Source organism: Papilio polytes, unplaced genomic scaffold, assembly GCF_000836215.1.
Source record: "Papilio polytes unplaced genomic scaffold, Ppol_1.0 DF824069.1, whole genome shotgun sequence".
Classification (NCBI taxonomy): Eukaryota; Metazoa; Arthropoda; class Insecta; order Lepidoptera; family Papilionidae; genus Papilio; species Papilio polytes.
Window position 1 is genome coordinate 1406163 of NW_013525135.1, and position 15543 is coordinate 1421705.

Below are 15543 nucleotides of genomic sequence, written 5' to 3' on the forward strand. Positions count from 1 at the left end.
ATTCACATTGGTCCGTCAATGGATTTCTGAGTTTGACAACTCAATTTTCATAATAGTGAAACACTTACGTACTAATTCCAATAATGAAATATGATTATAGTAGTAATAAATGATCTTATCTATACTAATACTAGTTGTCGCCCGCGACTCCGTCCGCGGGGAATCAAGTGAGTGGAGTGAATAGCGTATGTGTTCTTTCTAGACTATTCTCTACATCTATGCCAAATTTTATTGAAATCACTTTAGCCGTTTAGGCTACAAACTCTAACAAACATCCATATATCCATCTAAACTTTTGAATTGAAAATATTACTAGCTTTCACCCGCGAATTCGTCCGCACGGAATTAAAAAAAACAAAAGTGAATAGCCTATCTGTTCTTCCAGACTATCCTCTACATATATGCTAAATTTTATTGAAATCCGTTTAGCCGTTTAGGCTACAAACTCTAACAAACATCCATCCATTTAAACTTTCGCATTTTTAATATTAGTACGACTAGTACTAGTACTAGTATATAATACATTAAAAGGAAATATTTGTATTTTTGAATATGAAATAACTCAAAAACTGGGCCAGTTTTTAATATTCTTTCACCATTAAAAGTTACGTTATCAGTGAGTAAAAGGTTTTTTTATTTTTTATTTTACGCAACGGCTAGTATTGTAATACGCGAATCGTAGTAATAAGTATTCTATTGGCAGTTAATGTGTTCATTTAATTTTCTTTATTCATTTTTAATTGGTTTTAAATGGCTTGATTTGTCAGCTATGAATGGGATACCCAGACAATGCTCGCGTAAGTTTCTGCGTACAATTAATAAAACACTCCATGTAAGGACGGTGTTGTCGACAGGCAGACCGCATTGCGTTGGTTCCGCATCGCTCTGATCAGCGGGTTTTTTGCCACGTCTGCGTTTTATTACCGTTACCAATGTAGGACTTCTGCATTGTTGATGTTCAGTTGTTTCTTGTATACGATTTCGGATGGCTTGTATTGATTGTATTAAACGAAATAATTCAATCTCAACAAAACAATCGATGATCAACTGATCTGTAGTTAGGCAGCGTATTTTTTGGCGGAATTTTTAAGCTACAAGATTCGTTATAGGTGTTATAATATAAAGCATTCGGTGTTGACGTTTTAAAATCAAAATCAAATTTGTTTTTACCCTTAATTTTTAAAAACCCACGAGACACACCGCCGAAGGGTCCTGTCATGGGAGTTTTAATTTTGCAATTTGTCCCCCGTGCATCTCAACCTAACACAGTTGTATGCGACGGACAGATGCGGACGTGCGCTTGTTTAGATGTTATTTTGAGATAAATACTTGTGTTATGTAAATTAATGCAACAAAAAGTCACGTCCTGATTTTTGACTCTGATTTGATGGAATCGATAATCTTTATTTCAATATTCCATTGATTGTTAGGTATTCTTCTAATGTGACAGTTTTGTTGTTTTGGGGTGAACAGGATCGTCTTAAATAGCCTTTCTTTTCGTCTAGTATAATCTTTTAGGTTGGACAACAGTCGTTAGTCGGGTCAGATAAGTTTTGTTAAATTTAAACAATGTTATTGAGGGTTTCGACTGAAACCTTTTATGTGGGATATTTAAAGCGTTTTTAATACATTTTTAATGATGTCAAAAACAATTCCTATGTGATTTCACGCTTATGCACGGAGAAAACAAGACCAATCAATATTAACATCCCTCCATAAGCTTGTCAAAGTTATCTTTTTATCTACAATTAGGATTTCGACACCTCTCTGTGTTGAGAGGGGGGCTGAGGGAAGGGGGTCTCCATCAAAGGCCGACCTCTCATTATGCGACGTTATTGAGTTATCAAGCACCGCGGAGGGAGATTAGTTCATACTTCCATACACAAATCCTATCATACAAGCTGACGCCTTTTGCTAAAAACAAGCTCCAATTTGGTTCACCGCAATATCATTCCACTAGTTCACTCTCGACCTCAACATTTATTTCATTCAACGGAAGTTAAACTTTATACCACTGGTTTAAAGTATAGTTTTGTTCGAACATTATTATAGAGGATAGAACTTTGTCTAAATGTGAATCATTGTCCCCTACACATGGATTCTCTAACAAGGAAGTCGCCAGGGCGTTATTTGCCATTGCAAAGGGATATAATTCCGTCCCTTAATTTAAAACGATCTATAATGAGATGCATGATTTGATTATCTTCCTATTTTCGTTGCGAATGTCATTTGGTTTTTGTTTGGTTAAGCTTTTTCGCAGTTTAATGGCTTTTCTTTAATCCGATGACTATATTAAACAATACTCTTTTCTAATTCTTCATACTTTATCTTAATTTTTTATTATAAAGAAAAACAATAAAAATGTCAATGCGATTGACAAGTCATTGCAATTTTGTCAGTTAACGCCCTCTATTGGTTTGTAATGGTACTTTAAAATACACAATAGATGTCGTTTAGTCTTTAGGAAACTCTCAAGACGCCGTTGTTCGTAGCGGTCAACGTAGATATCTGAATTCCAAACCCTTGCTGGTATCGGGAAGTCCGTCGTAAACTGTTTTGTGAGTTCAAGGTACATTCACAACAAAAGGATGGAATTCTCTTTATCTCGAGCTCTGCTTGAAGGGTTGAGGAATTGGACTTATGTTATATTGGACCTTCTCCATTGGCTTGAATGAATGACAATTGAATGTAAAAATCTTTGATTAAAATTATTATGTATTATTAATAATTTCTCTTCTATAGCTAGGTTATAACTAATTAAATATTCAATCAGTACAAATCTATGAGAGTGGAAGGTAAGCGGACCGAGCGGTGGTGACAAGAAGGCAATTAACAATCAAATTGCGCACCCTCGCTCGCGCCTTTATTGGGCGTGGGCGCGGAGGGCCGCGGTCCCAACGTGCAAATTTCAAATTGTGAACCCTGCATAGGTCGTAGGTAAATAGTGGCCGGTCTGTACCTGCAGGGCTGTGAGACTACGGGGGCGCGCGGGGAGACCGAATTCGTTAGGAGTCACTCGAGCGTTCATTCGTGAACGGGGTCGGCATACCCGCTATGTGCCGTCATAGTAAATATTTGCATACATATCAAATTCGAGTGTTTGGGGGATAAATACGAAAGGATTTTAAAGACAGTCTATATTTGATTTAAGTTTTTTAGATGAGTTAAGCGAATTATTTGTTTGATAGTGCATAGGGTTGTGTTGATATTTCTGTGTTTTGCACGATATTTCACACTCACCCCAACTCGCCGCCCTACTGAAACTCGATACGCCAAGTCTCTTGGTAATTAACTACCGATTTCATTTCTTGATGTATTTTTAAAAGCGTCCGACGGCTTTTTAATGGTTATTTTATGGTGACGGATCGCTTATTAAGTTTTTATGGCGTCGCGAGCAAAGTGACAGATGGCTTGTAGTTTGACACCAGATTCGAGGGTGTCGCGACACATCGCGTCGCCCGGCCTCGCCAGATAAATGGAAACAACTTGTGGTAAATTATTTTTCCTCTAATAATTATTTATTAAGTAGATATACGCGAAGAATCGCAAAGACGTGGTCGTGATATTATTCACAATAATTCGCAATTAGCGATGACATATTATCTATTTACTAGCAGATAATGTTTTGTTAAATAGTACTTAATTGTTTTTCTAAATGAACACAAGTTAGGGTGTAAAATAATTTCTATGAAATTTAGGTTGATTATAATAAAAACTAACAAAACTACGGTTTCATTCAATATTCATACAATCTCTGAAACGTTTATAACTTTAATCATACAGTTCTCACTTAATATATTAATTTCTCATTCCCGAGGGACGCGGGGGTGAATTAAAACAGATGACGCGGCGGAACCGACACGGCTTTATAATTAAAAAGATAAGGAATATTTTCTTTTCGTCCAGTTATGAGGGAAAAACCCCTTCACGTCCGCGGGCCGGGCGTTTGGGACCGGTTAACCGGTTAAGGGGCCCCGGGGAGCTCCCGTTCGGCGTTGCACTGCTGATTAAGTAAACTAAGATAATATTGGAGATGTACTAACGTCAAAAGTCAACAAGGGATGAAACGTTAAGTTGATTCGCTCGGTATTCTCAAGGGTTGTTCGAGGATTGTTATCTTCGATAGTTACTGTTTGAGATGATTGGATTGGCTCTCGGTACGAGTGTTCTATTGTTCGTTTGTTTGTGTTGAACACGGGCTTGATGCTGGTAATCTGCTCGCGAACGGGTTTTTAAAATTTTCAATAAGAGATTTCTAGTTATAAAACCGCAATTGCACCCGACAAGACTTGAAGTTAAAGGTAGTAAAGCAAATTCACTCGTCTTTATTGTGAACGTCGACGCAGCATGAGTTAAGTAGCCAAACAAACGTAAGAGCGTCCTCAAAACTCTTTGAACTATCCCTGATATCCAAGTTGTAAACAAAGAGGCTTATTGCAGAATAATGTAAGTCAATGAACTGAAGAAGCATATTGAAATATTCTTATATCGTAAGATTTTATTTAGCCGAGTTCATTAACATATAGATTTAGAAATAAGTGTATTGACTTGAATGACATCTGCAAAAATTAAATTCAATAACACATTTAGTGGCCTTGAGGTTTTATTCTATAAATTTTATTCTAAAAATTTGTGAATACTGCTTAGTTGGGTTATCATTATTTTAAACCCTGAGTATCAAGAGTAGGATCAATAGAAACGGAATTAAATATAGTAGAAAAAAAACGGAATATTGGTAAAGTGGTAAAGGATGCAGGGTACCGGTCGCAGGGCGCAGGGCGCAGGGAGCAGGGACGCACTGGCTGCTTAGTATTCCGGCGGAGTTCGGCCCTGTATTGATTGCTGCCGCCCGCCGCTCGCCGCTCGCCGCGCCGGCTAGGGCGGACTTTTTCAAAACAATCGCAACGTGTAATGATTTTTTCAAGTAAACTTCTTTCTACTCTCACTTTGTACTTTGAAATGTGATCACTTTAGTAAATATAATCTTAAAGTTTTTAACCTTTGACTTATACTATTAGAGCAGGCGCACGTCTGGGATAAACTGTTGTGCGATTGTCGATTGTTTCAAGGCCAATTCAATTGTTAAATTGTGAAAAAAGCGCGACTAATCAGTTGTGCGATAGTTTAGTCAAAGGGTGCTCCTTAACATTGAATGTAAAGTAGTGCGGTTATCGTAATAGGTTAAATTCTGTTGTATCTAAGCGTAACCGTAACGAAGCATTGCAAATCGTCTTCTAAGGATTGCCACGTCCTCAGACAATGTTATTGGGGACGGCAGATCTATTACAAATTCATATCTCGATCGGACTAAAACAAGCCGAGGTATTCGGTGTGATATCGGATGATTTGATTAAACTCTCACCTGAAGCGTCATAGTACAGCTAAGATCTTCACTAGTAGTTTATTTTGTCAACCATTCAGACAATGAAATTTGAAATATATAACGGCAACGTTTATTGCAATCTACATATTTAAAATGAGAGAAAGCCTATGTGGATTTTTTTTTTCATTAAATTTAAATCTAAAGCAGGCGTAAGTAAAACAAGACAGATGTCGATAATTGTGACCTAAACTTGACTGTACCAGTTTTTATTTGTCCGGGACACATTCAGCTGAACATAAAATATTAATAACAGTCTGTAGTAAGACTATAAAACATCGCTCACGAAGACATGAAGATCAGATAAGGCGTAGCAAGGGGCTGCGATGACCCTCTACGAGATGTTAGGGTTATCTTAAGAAGTAGTGTGCTGCAAATGTACTAAAACTTAACCTCAGATTAACCTTGGGTCGAAATTGCCGATAGTACATTTCAATGGTGTCAAATTGTTCATAAATTCTCGATGAATCTACTATTTTCTTAATACGTATAAGAGCAGGCGTACACCTTTGAATAAAGTGCGATTGTCGATTGTTTCGCAGCCCATTCAACTGTTTAGTTGCACAACAAAAAATCGAGTAATGTGCGCTCCTCCATATAAACTCACAGAAATTAATGCGCGACTAAACAGTTGTGTGATAGTTTAGTCGAAGGTGTGCCCTCTCTAAGAAATTTCCTTCCTTCGTGTAACGTTTTAGATGATTAAAGCTGACTTTAGACTATAAAATATGGAATATTGTAATTGTTACCAGTGTGAGAACATTGTTTAGTGTGATGTATTGTGTTGCTGGTATCAATAGCGGGTCGCTTTATTCCGCTTTTTCGCCCCCTTATTAAAGGCCCCAATACAAAAATATTAAAACACAGACGGCCGTAGTGCCGGTGGGCGTCGCCGGCCATATTTATTATTTTTGTCACCATTGTACTCGCGGCTTATAGCGCGTATTTAGATGAAATTGGGGATAAGGCCGGCTAATCTCGTCCTACGCTTCTATTGTGGTGATGTAGGTATCGATCCGTTCGGGATTAAAGAATGGTACAACACTAGATTTGGTACCGATTGCGAGTTTTTTTTTTTATAACATAAGGTGGCAAACGAGCAAGCGGCCACCTGAAATCGCCAAAATGGTGAAGCGACCGCTGCCCATAGACATCCGCAATTGCAGATGCGTTGCCTACCCTTATCCGACGGAGGAGGAGACGCACATAAAGAGGATATTTCCCCTTCCTATGCATCTCCTCCACCGTCAAATCCACTTCCTCTTCCCAACCTCTCTTTATAAGAAAAGGGTTGCAAAGGGAAAGGGACTTTAATTAGGCCTCCGGCACCACACTCATCAGACGAAACACGGAATTGCTTCCATTTCACGCCTGTCTTCTGTGTGGTCGTGGTATTACACCGGGCGTGCCGGCCCATTCGTGCTAAGATGTTAAAGCGGGCACTACCACTGCTAAATGTAGTAGTGCAGTAAAATGTAACGGAAACTATTGTTATTTTAAGAAAACGTTATTAAGCAATCACTTAATAAATGATATAATGCTGACTAACTCTATAGAAATATGTGCCAATGTGATTTTTGCATGTCATAAGTACACAATTTACATATGCGACGTGATATATCGTGATGTAACCTCCACTATCGACGAAGAAATTTAAAGAAATATGTGAAGTCAAGCAATCCGTAGTGGGCAAACGTAGTTGAATGGCCTAGTCACCTCTAAATTAGGGTAGCCTTCGAACCGTTCCGTTGGGACTTATAGTGTGCTGATGATGATGATGGTGTTCTTAGAAGTTCTGAATAAACAAATTTGGGATTTTACGTATGGGCTATAGTTAATTGTTTTTGATAGGCACGATAGGGATGATAAAAATTATTAGAATTAAATATTTAATAGTCCTAAAGAGTTTATTGTCCTTATTGTGCAAGTTTGCAAACGTTACATCACCGAAAGAAAGTAGAGAAATAAAAGAAAGCGAGGACAAAAAGGGAGTTTGTCTAAATACCTCGTTTCAACCCCACTCACGCCTAATCTCCAAACAAAGCGATGGCGGGACATTTTGGCGCTGGAATAATGAAGAGCACGTGCCGTGCGGGGCTTGGCCCCTGCCAGCTCGCCGCGGCAGACACGTGGCGATGGCTATCAGGCCAGGCACAAAACAAAACTACGCCACCGTCTAGTGCAATCACAAAAAATATTAGCGTAATTGTTTTGGTGTGGGAAAAATAGAATGATCTTCGAAGGAACACAAATATCAATCTAATTAAAGTCAAATGATAAATTATAATACATTCTGGAGTAGACGAGTTTTTTTAAGCGTAGAAAGCCTTTCTTGTAGCTAAACGAACGTTACAAAGAGGTTTTCTACAGAAAACTTATTGGTGTTTTGTGCTAAAACACAATAAGTTTGTTTATTTAATTACGCTATTAGTTCTATATTTTGCTAAGTTTACAAAATATATCTATTCATTTTATTTAAAACTTTAGGAAAGCGCCAAAAGGCGATTAAAAAGTAATCTTGTTTCTTTCTTTCGCCGGATAATGTTTTCTTAAACAATTTTTCTTCATTTAACATTCATATTATTAAAATGTACTTAAGATTAATATCATTATCAAATAAAACATTAGTGCTAGATACAATCAAGTAAGATCATATCACAGAGTAATAAATTATTAGATAAAGTTGTATCACAAACTTAATTTATTATCAAACGAAGCTGTTAAAATGCAGAAACATATAATGAATTAAACATTACAAACTGCCGACTATACTAATGGTTCTTATTACTAATGATATGTATATTAAAATAAAATATAAACCAACTAAATACAACATCAAAGTAACGCGTCTATATTAACTTCTTGTAACAGCTTGTGGATGTGTTCATTCGGTCTTCTTGAAGACTAAGAGTTCAGATGTTACTGAGTTGCAAATTTAACAACAAAATTAGCAAAATACAAATCAAGTAGCCTAGTAAAAAGGACTTCTAATCAAACTATGTATGTTTGTGCCTCCATTAAAAATAATGTCACTAATATTACAAAAGCCAAATAAAAAGCGCTACATTTACGACACGCTTTAGGCTATACATTTTCACGCTATTAAACTTAGTGGTAAATAAATTGGAAAAAAAGTGAGAAAGGGACCATAAACTATAAACAGCCAACATTAAGTAAGCAAGGTTGTTATGGTAATGGTAATTTTGACATTTGCAATTGAGAATTTGACAAATGTAAACAACATAACTGTTTTATAATATCAAGCGAATGAAGCCGCACAGGAACAGCTAATGTAAGATACATAGTAACAAACAACAAAAAGGCTAATTGGATTTCGCTGAAATTTGGCACAAATGTAGAACATTGTCTAGAACAACACTACTTTTAATTGAGTGTTTTTTGTTTAATACCGTGCGGACGGAGTCGCGAGCGACAACTAAACCTGAATTATTTTCCCTTTCTTCCTTGTATAACTCTCGAGTAACTCATATATTAACAGTGACCAGTCAGAACGAAACAAATCATCGTAAGCAACAACCAAATTGTCCTCACCCGACGCCAATATATGCGGCGTGCATTCAGCACATGCAATAAAATAATAATTATAAACATGTGACTTATTAGCCATACATGTTGCATTATTATACAAAACACAAGATCACAACTACCACAACTGTGTTAAACAAATTAGAATTCAACCAACGTTAAAATAAAGACGCAATTTCTTCAGTGATTGATTTTGAAGTTATGATTTTAAGCGAGATGCGAAAAGCAAAAGCAAAATAACAAAAGCTTGAACAATAGCAGAGTCGTATCATTTGTTAAGCGTCCCTTTTGACGATTGTAACATGACTGATGGGGGGGAGTGGCCGGGGTACAGTCTGCGACTAAACTCCCTAAATACGTAAACCTCAACCATTAATGTTTCATTGCTATAAAATATGCCACTAAATGTTATTTTGTTTTGAAGTCACTATGGCTTCGAAATCTTATTTATTACTGTGATAGTACTTCCTAATCCTTAGTTTTGCAAATATGAAATTGTTTATTTGTGGCAGACGCTAACCTGGTGTGTTCGAAACCTCCGTCTAAAGTGTGAATGGAAAGACGAAGTCCAGGAAACTCATATTAAAAAGGCTCTTTTGGAAACCTGATTTGCTCAATAGAAAATTTTATAGCTGCTGCTGCAACTAGCACTTAGAATGCCTCTGGTAGATGGCACTGTATTATTTTGACTTGCCTTTTTACCTAAGAATAAATACTTTTTTTTGGTTATTTATCATGTGGTGATTTTACATTACTAGTTCAATTGCTCAAGGCAATTCACGGCACATAACGAGAACATGAAACAATGTCGTAAAACAATTCGTTAAATCGTCGAAATAATTTATAAAAGTAGGGCAACACCGTCACACGACAACCCCATTCATAAAGATTTTTTACACACCCTTTGATGTATAATCTTAATGTCATCGTATTGTTAATCTAAAATACACCTTATTCCACGGAGATAGAGTAGGAATTATAATAGCTGATCTGAGAGAGTAAGTCGCGATTTGTTCGTACGCCATGTCATTTGACTAACGACACCTTAATGTGAAGTATTTAGTCAGAAGCGGAATGGTTTTATTGTGAGCGAGCAATGTATCGAAAAGTTTTAATTTCGGTTTATGAGTCGAGAGTAATGCTCCCTTTTAGCGCAGTCACCCTACGTCATGTTTGGAGAATGATTTATTTACACAAGTCAGTATTTGCTAAATGGACCCAATACTAGTGAACTTCTCAACAAAAAAGTAACATTATTGTTTGAGTAGTTTGTAATTCTTAAGAAAGTTTGGAGGTCATTTGATTTGTGAAGACTTTATTTGTGCCCATGATTCATCAGCAGCTCACTATATGACCTAAGGCCTAAGGCCTAAGGCCTAAGGCCTAAGGCCTAAGGCCTAAGGCCTAAGGCCTTAGTCAACTACGCTGGTCAAGTGTAGGCTAACCATGTAGTTGTGAGCCAACGATTCATACGTTAGCAAAACAAAAGATGTTCAGTTCACAAATAGTCTACCATTTCTTTAAAAAAATATGTTATTTTGGATATAGTTCTTCCAATGTTTATTGAGATATAATTATTAAAACGCACATTAATTGTACTAAATGTCGTCGGTAAACACTAAAAGGATATATCGATCTAATTCCTTTACAGAAACGCTAACTCAAGCAAGGCATTCCCAAATGAGCATTAGTAAAGGCAATAAACCCGACACCCTAGTCCAGGAAAGATTAAGCGTTCTAATACCATAAAGAAGGCGAGTGTCAGCCCTGTACGAGGCACTGCGGGGTGTCTTTGTAGCGTTTTATTGACATCCACAGACTCCCCGAGGTGACCATTGTTGCTAGCGCCGGGAACGATTACTGGAACCTTTACCCTAACACCACCATAGGAAATGATACGCCGTATTTGTTAATTTCTTCTCAGGGGTCCCTTATTTGGTATTAATATTTTCTCCGGTATAACAAGAATTGACCAATAAATATGAATGCGGAGCTTTACGCCAATAGATGTCGTAAATTGAGGTTATGTTGCAATTGAACTTGTTACTTAAATTATACTGGTATTCGAGAGTATGTTTATTGCATGAAATCTTTCTACGTATACGATTAGTCTGAAACTTAAATATTTCTTAATTCTTTGATCAACGATTACCTTTTTTGGTCTAATCATCGGCTACCAGTACTTCAAAATTCTATAAACGAAGACAGATGTATAGAATTGGCTCATGATTTTATACGAGTTCATAAATGAGAGCTAGCCTCAGGGCAGTCACATTGTTACTGTGACCTCACATTCTGTGCAAGTTTTTAAGTGGACCCCCAATTTACGATAGAGTCAAACCACTTGCTGAAAGTAGTTTGTTAAATGGATTTATCAAGGGACTTTTGAAATTGATGTTATACAGTTTTAAGTGTCTACGGGCTTTTGTTGGAGATTTATATATTTGTTTGTCATATTTTAAACTGATTATTAGCTATTTTCAATGCTATATTATGGTTGTATATGCGACTATATTGTAAAAGATAGTTATAAGCGAATGCATTTTTAGTGTAACACTTAAAGTTAGTAAAAAATAGAGGTGTTTTAAATAGTTTGTAGAGTTCAGAATAAAAATCTAATGCATAATTTCACAGCAATGGCAACAAGCAGAGTGGCGCAGTGGAAGCGTGCTGGGCCCATAACCCAGAGGTCCGTGGATCGAAACCACGCTCTGCTAAAAATCTTTTTTTTTTTTTACTAGTAAGTTTACTTTAAAATGAATTGTTTAAAATAGGATGTAGTTAATTTTTTAAAGGAAAAAAACATGAAGAATTGAGTTTATAAAAACAAAGTTCTGATGAATTTTTTTAGCCAATAGTACTTGACGGTTTTAAAATCCTATGCAAAAAAAAAACATGGTAGGCGATAATTAACAATCGATTTTCAGACCGTGACGTCACTATCAACCACTTACTAAACTTTCCAATGCAGTCCCATACTTTGCTTAACAGCGCATTAACAATAAGAAACATTGCAATGTGTGTGAAAATTTAAAATGATTACAGTTATAAAGTGACTTTTGTACAAGTCAATCGATGACCACTCCATCATAGAGTACATCTTAGTGCACATGGGGTAGCCAAGCCCCAGGCAAGTCGCGCCTCAAGGCTATCATTACCATAACAAGGCCCCCATTACGCACCTATAGCGAAACCAACATATCGTTACTCATTTTACCATTACCAAAAGAATTCATAGAACTTAACAACTATGTTTTAAAGTTGAAAATCCAATAGCAATTTAAAAATAAACCGAAGTATAATTTTGTATTCCACCATGTCGCAGTTAAAACTAGAAATTTGACAGTCGAACGCATCGTTTGTCAATCGGCATCGGTTATGCACACTGAGTGGACAGCCCGCGGCTAATTTGGGGTCTCCTCGGTAGGTATTTTTCCTAACTAACTAGATAACAAGTGGTTTTAAATTGGAATTTACATAATAATGTGTCGGAGAGGGTAGTGTAATGAAGTTGTGAGGGAGTGACGTTCACTTGCCGCACTTGTGAACGCTGCGAGCCGCGAATACGAACATAATATAATGTAGTGTTCGTGCCTACGCTGATGTCTCGTATGCACTTTAGTTGGGCCATGTTAAATACAAATTTCAGTGTTAAAGCAAACACTATATACCTGCTACTTTTATAGTACACTAAAGCTGTTGCTCACGACTACGTCCGCCTTAAAATAAAAAAAATATATAATAAATATGGCCTTTGTTACAGATAAATTACCTTTTTTAACGTTGAAAGAATTTTTAAAATCTGCCAAGTAGTTTTTGAGTTATTCCAATACATAGAAAAATACAAATCTTTCCTTTTGATAAAATTGCTATAGATAAAATAATTTACTATCAAATGAATTGTTTCAAAATATTACAACTAAAACAGTTTATTTAAAATACATATTTGAAATTTCCAGCTGACTTGGTAATGTGTATGTAACTCTAGGTATATAATAGTCCGACAGTAATACAGTTTATTCGTACCAATAAAGCGTAAAATCGTGTTTATTCTGTGCATAGTAGAGGTAAAATTTAAAAGAAAAGCTCGCGCCCCGGGCCGATGGCGCGTTTAAAAAAACATCGCTTCCTACAGAGCGGCCACGTGCTGCAAATTATCAATATCCCATGATAAAACAAACGCCCGGTGACTGTTTGTGTTTGTCGGTTGTTTTTAGAGAAAACTCACTGAAAAGACCGATTTAGTAGTGCGTATATTTTATATACAGACTTTAGAAGGGAGTTAAAATAACCTAAGTAATATTAAAAATGCGAAAGTTTAGATAGATGGATGTTTGTTAGATTTTCCCACCTACATATAAATGGCTGAACGAATCACGATGAAATTTGTCATAGATGTAAAGCATAGTCTGGAAGACCTCGTAGGATTCTTGCTTTTAATTTTTTTACTCATCAAGAACGCAATCATTTTCGAAATCTAGAAATTAAACATAATGCTAAAAAAGTAAAAAGTAAATCATTAAATGTTTGTTCATACTTGAGGGTTCGAATCCCGCCATTCGACTATTGGCGTGAACACCTAGCACAAGCCTAGAGCTTAGTTGGAATGATTAAAGGAAATGTTAGAAAATAATAAAAATCTACTAATTATTATCTACTATACAGTTATTTGTCTTCAATTTAATTCCTTATAAAAAAGCAAAGTAGAAAAATAAAAACATAATTATTGCTCAATCATTATGGAGTAAATAGAAATGTATATCAAATCTACAGTCAGTTATGGCGGCTCCCTCTCGCAGATAATTTTCAGTCATTAGGTACATTCACCCTTCCTCGGCGAGAGCTTTATCATTTATAAATAAAGACGTCTAGCCTGATAAAATTAAGTTCACTAAATGAAAATTCTGTAACAATTATTATTACATTATTTATTAGGTATATCATACTATAAGATATACACTTGAAAGTAAAAACCAAATAAAGTTAGTTTTAAAAAGAAATAAACTGTAAAATACTAATCAAATTATGTCAACATAAAACCTTATAGTGTGTATCGATCAATCTGTATCGAATACCTAAAAAAGTCTCTTTAATAAGCTAACAGCCCTTAGATAAAGTAACATTCGATTATTTATATCGTTAGTAAAATCGACAAAATAAACAGCACTAAATAAATGTATTATCTAATGTTGTCAGTTCCATACATTTTACATTTCCATCATCGACATCGCACGATAAGAGCGGCCGCACACCTTTGACTAAACTATCGCATTGTTGTGCGATTGTCGATTGTTTCGGAGTTAATTCAACTATTCAGTTGTTCAATTAAAAATCGAGTAGTGTGCGCACCTCTATATTCATATAAGCTCTTATGAATCAAAAGGGACTAAACAGTTGCGATACCTTAGTAAAGTGCGCGCGCTTTCAACAAGAAAAAATGTGAGATTTTCAAGAAATCAAAGATTTATGGCCACTTTAAATAAATGTATACGACGCAGTGCTATACAATACGGGGACAAAAGTGACGTGACGCGTCACGTTCCCCGTGATGTCCTAAATACCATTCCCGGTGCCAGATGAGCTCGTACGGTGACGTTGCCGCACGCATTCCTCGCTTTATTGAAATATCTCATACGTATTAAAAATATGTCATAGATTAAAACGCCTTATCCATTTTAACAAAAAAAATGTAACCAGTTAGTTAGCCAAGTAGGTGAATTACTATCTACTACTAAATTGTCCTAATGGCCATTTACAATTGGTAATTGCCATATATAAAAAAAAAACCTACTATCGACTCGTAAAATATCGACAAAACGGTTACCTAAAACTAGCGATTTGAATTGATAAACATGACACAAACACATGTTGTGTCATAGAAAAAAAGAAAATAACAAATGTTGAATGAAAACAAAAGAAACATTGTAATTGTGGTACTTATGTAAATAAATTTATGGAAAGTAAGTACACGTAAACAATGCTACGTAAAAACACCATTCGCCGTTTACGTCTGATAGCATGGCCGCGTATTAAAAAGGTAACTTATATTTTATCTTATCTGTAATGCACGCCACTGTTTACTCACGTCAGATGGAGGCACGCGATCTCTCCGTCCCGCTCTCCCATCCCCCCTCTCTGTCTCGTTTTGACAGATCGAAGTACCACGTGACACGTCACAGTGTATCGCTTCCCGCCGCAATAACAACCGTGTCGTGGAAAATTCCCTTTTCGTTCCACTAGTGATCTATCAAACGTCACTATAAATCATGATTAACGTTTTCTACTTTACATGTACTCGATTTTTTTATTTCGTTTTTAATTCTTTTTAAATCGAGCACTTGTAACACCGGAGCAGCGGTATCGCTGAAAGACGTGGACGCACTGGCTGAATGCCGCTTTACTCTCGCTCGTTCGACTAAATTTTCAATTCAACAGGGCCTTTATAAGGGTAGTGTCGCCGTACAAAATTTACATATCCACGCAATAAACCAAGCGGGCGTCTGTTTTGAATTCTGGCTGCATTGTGTTTTACTATTCGTGTATTTTTATAATGAAGGCAGTGAGATAAAGATAATATGTATTACCAAAAATGATGTCCAGCAGATTTTTTTTTGTCA

General features: G+C 36.3%; 1 long non-coding RNA gene and 1 other non-coding gene across 3 annotated transcripts in view; one reads left to right on the forward strand and one right to left on the reverse strand.

Annotated features, from left to right (window-relative positions):
* Positions 1–15322, reverse strand: part of LOC106100186 — a 33826-nt gene extending 18504 nt beyond the window's left edge. For both annotated transcript variants that reach the window (XR_001225424.1, XR_001225425.1), the window contains exon 1: positions 15012–15322. This is a non-coding gene — a long non-coding RNA (uncharacterized LOC106100186). The remainder of the gene's footprint in view (positions 1–15011) is intronic.
* On the forward strand, positions 11572–11643 carry Trnam-cau. The gene has a single exon. It is a non-coding gene; the product is annotated as a tRNA-Met (tRNA).
* Positions 15323–15543: the final 221 nt, after the last annotated feature.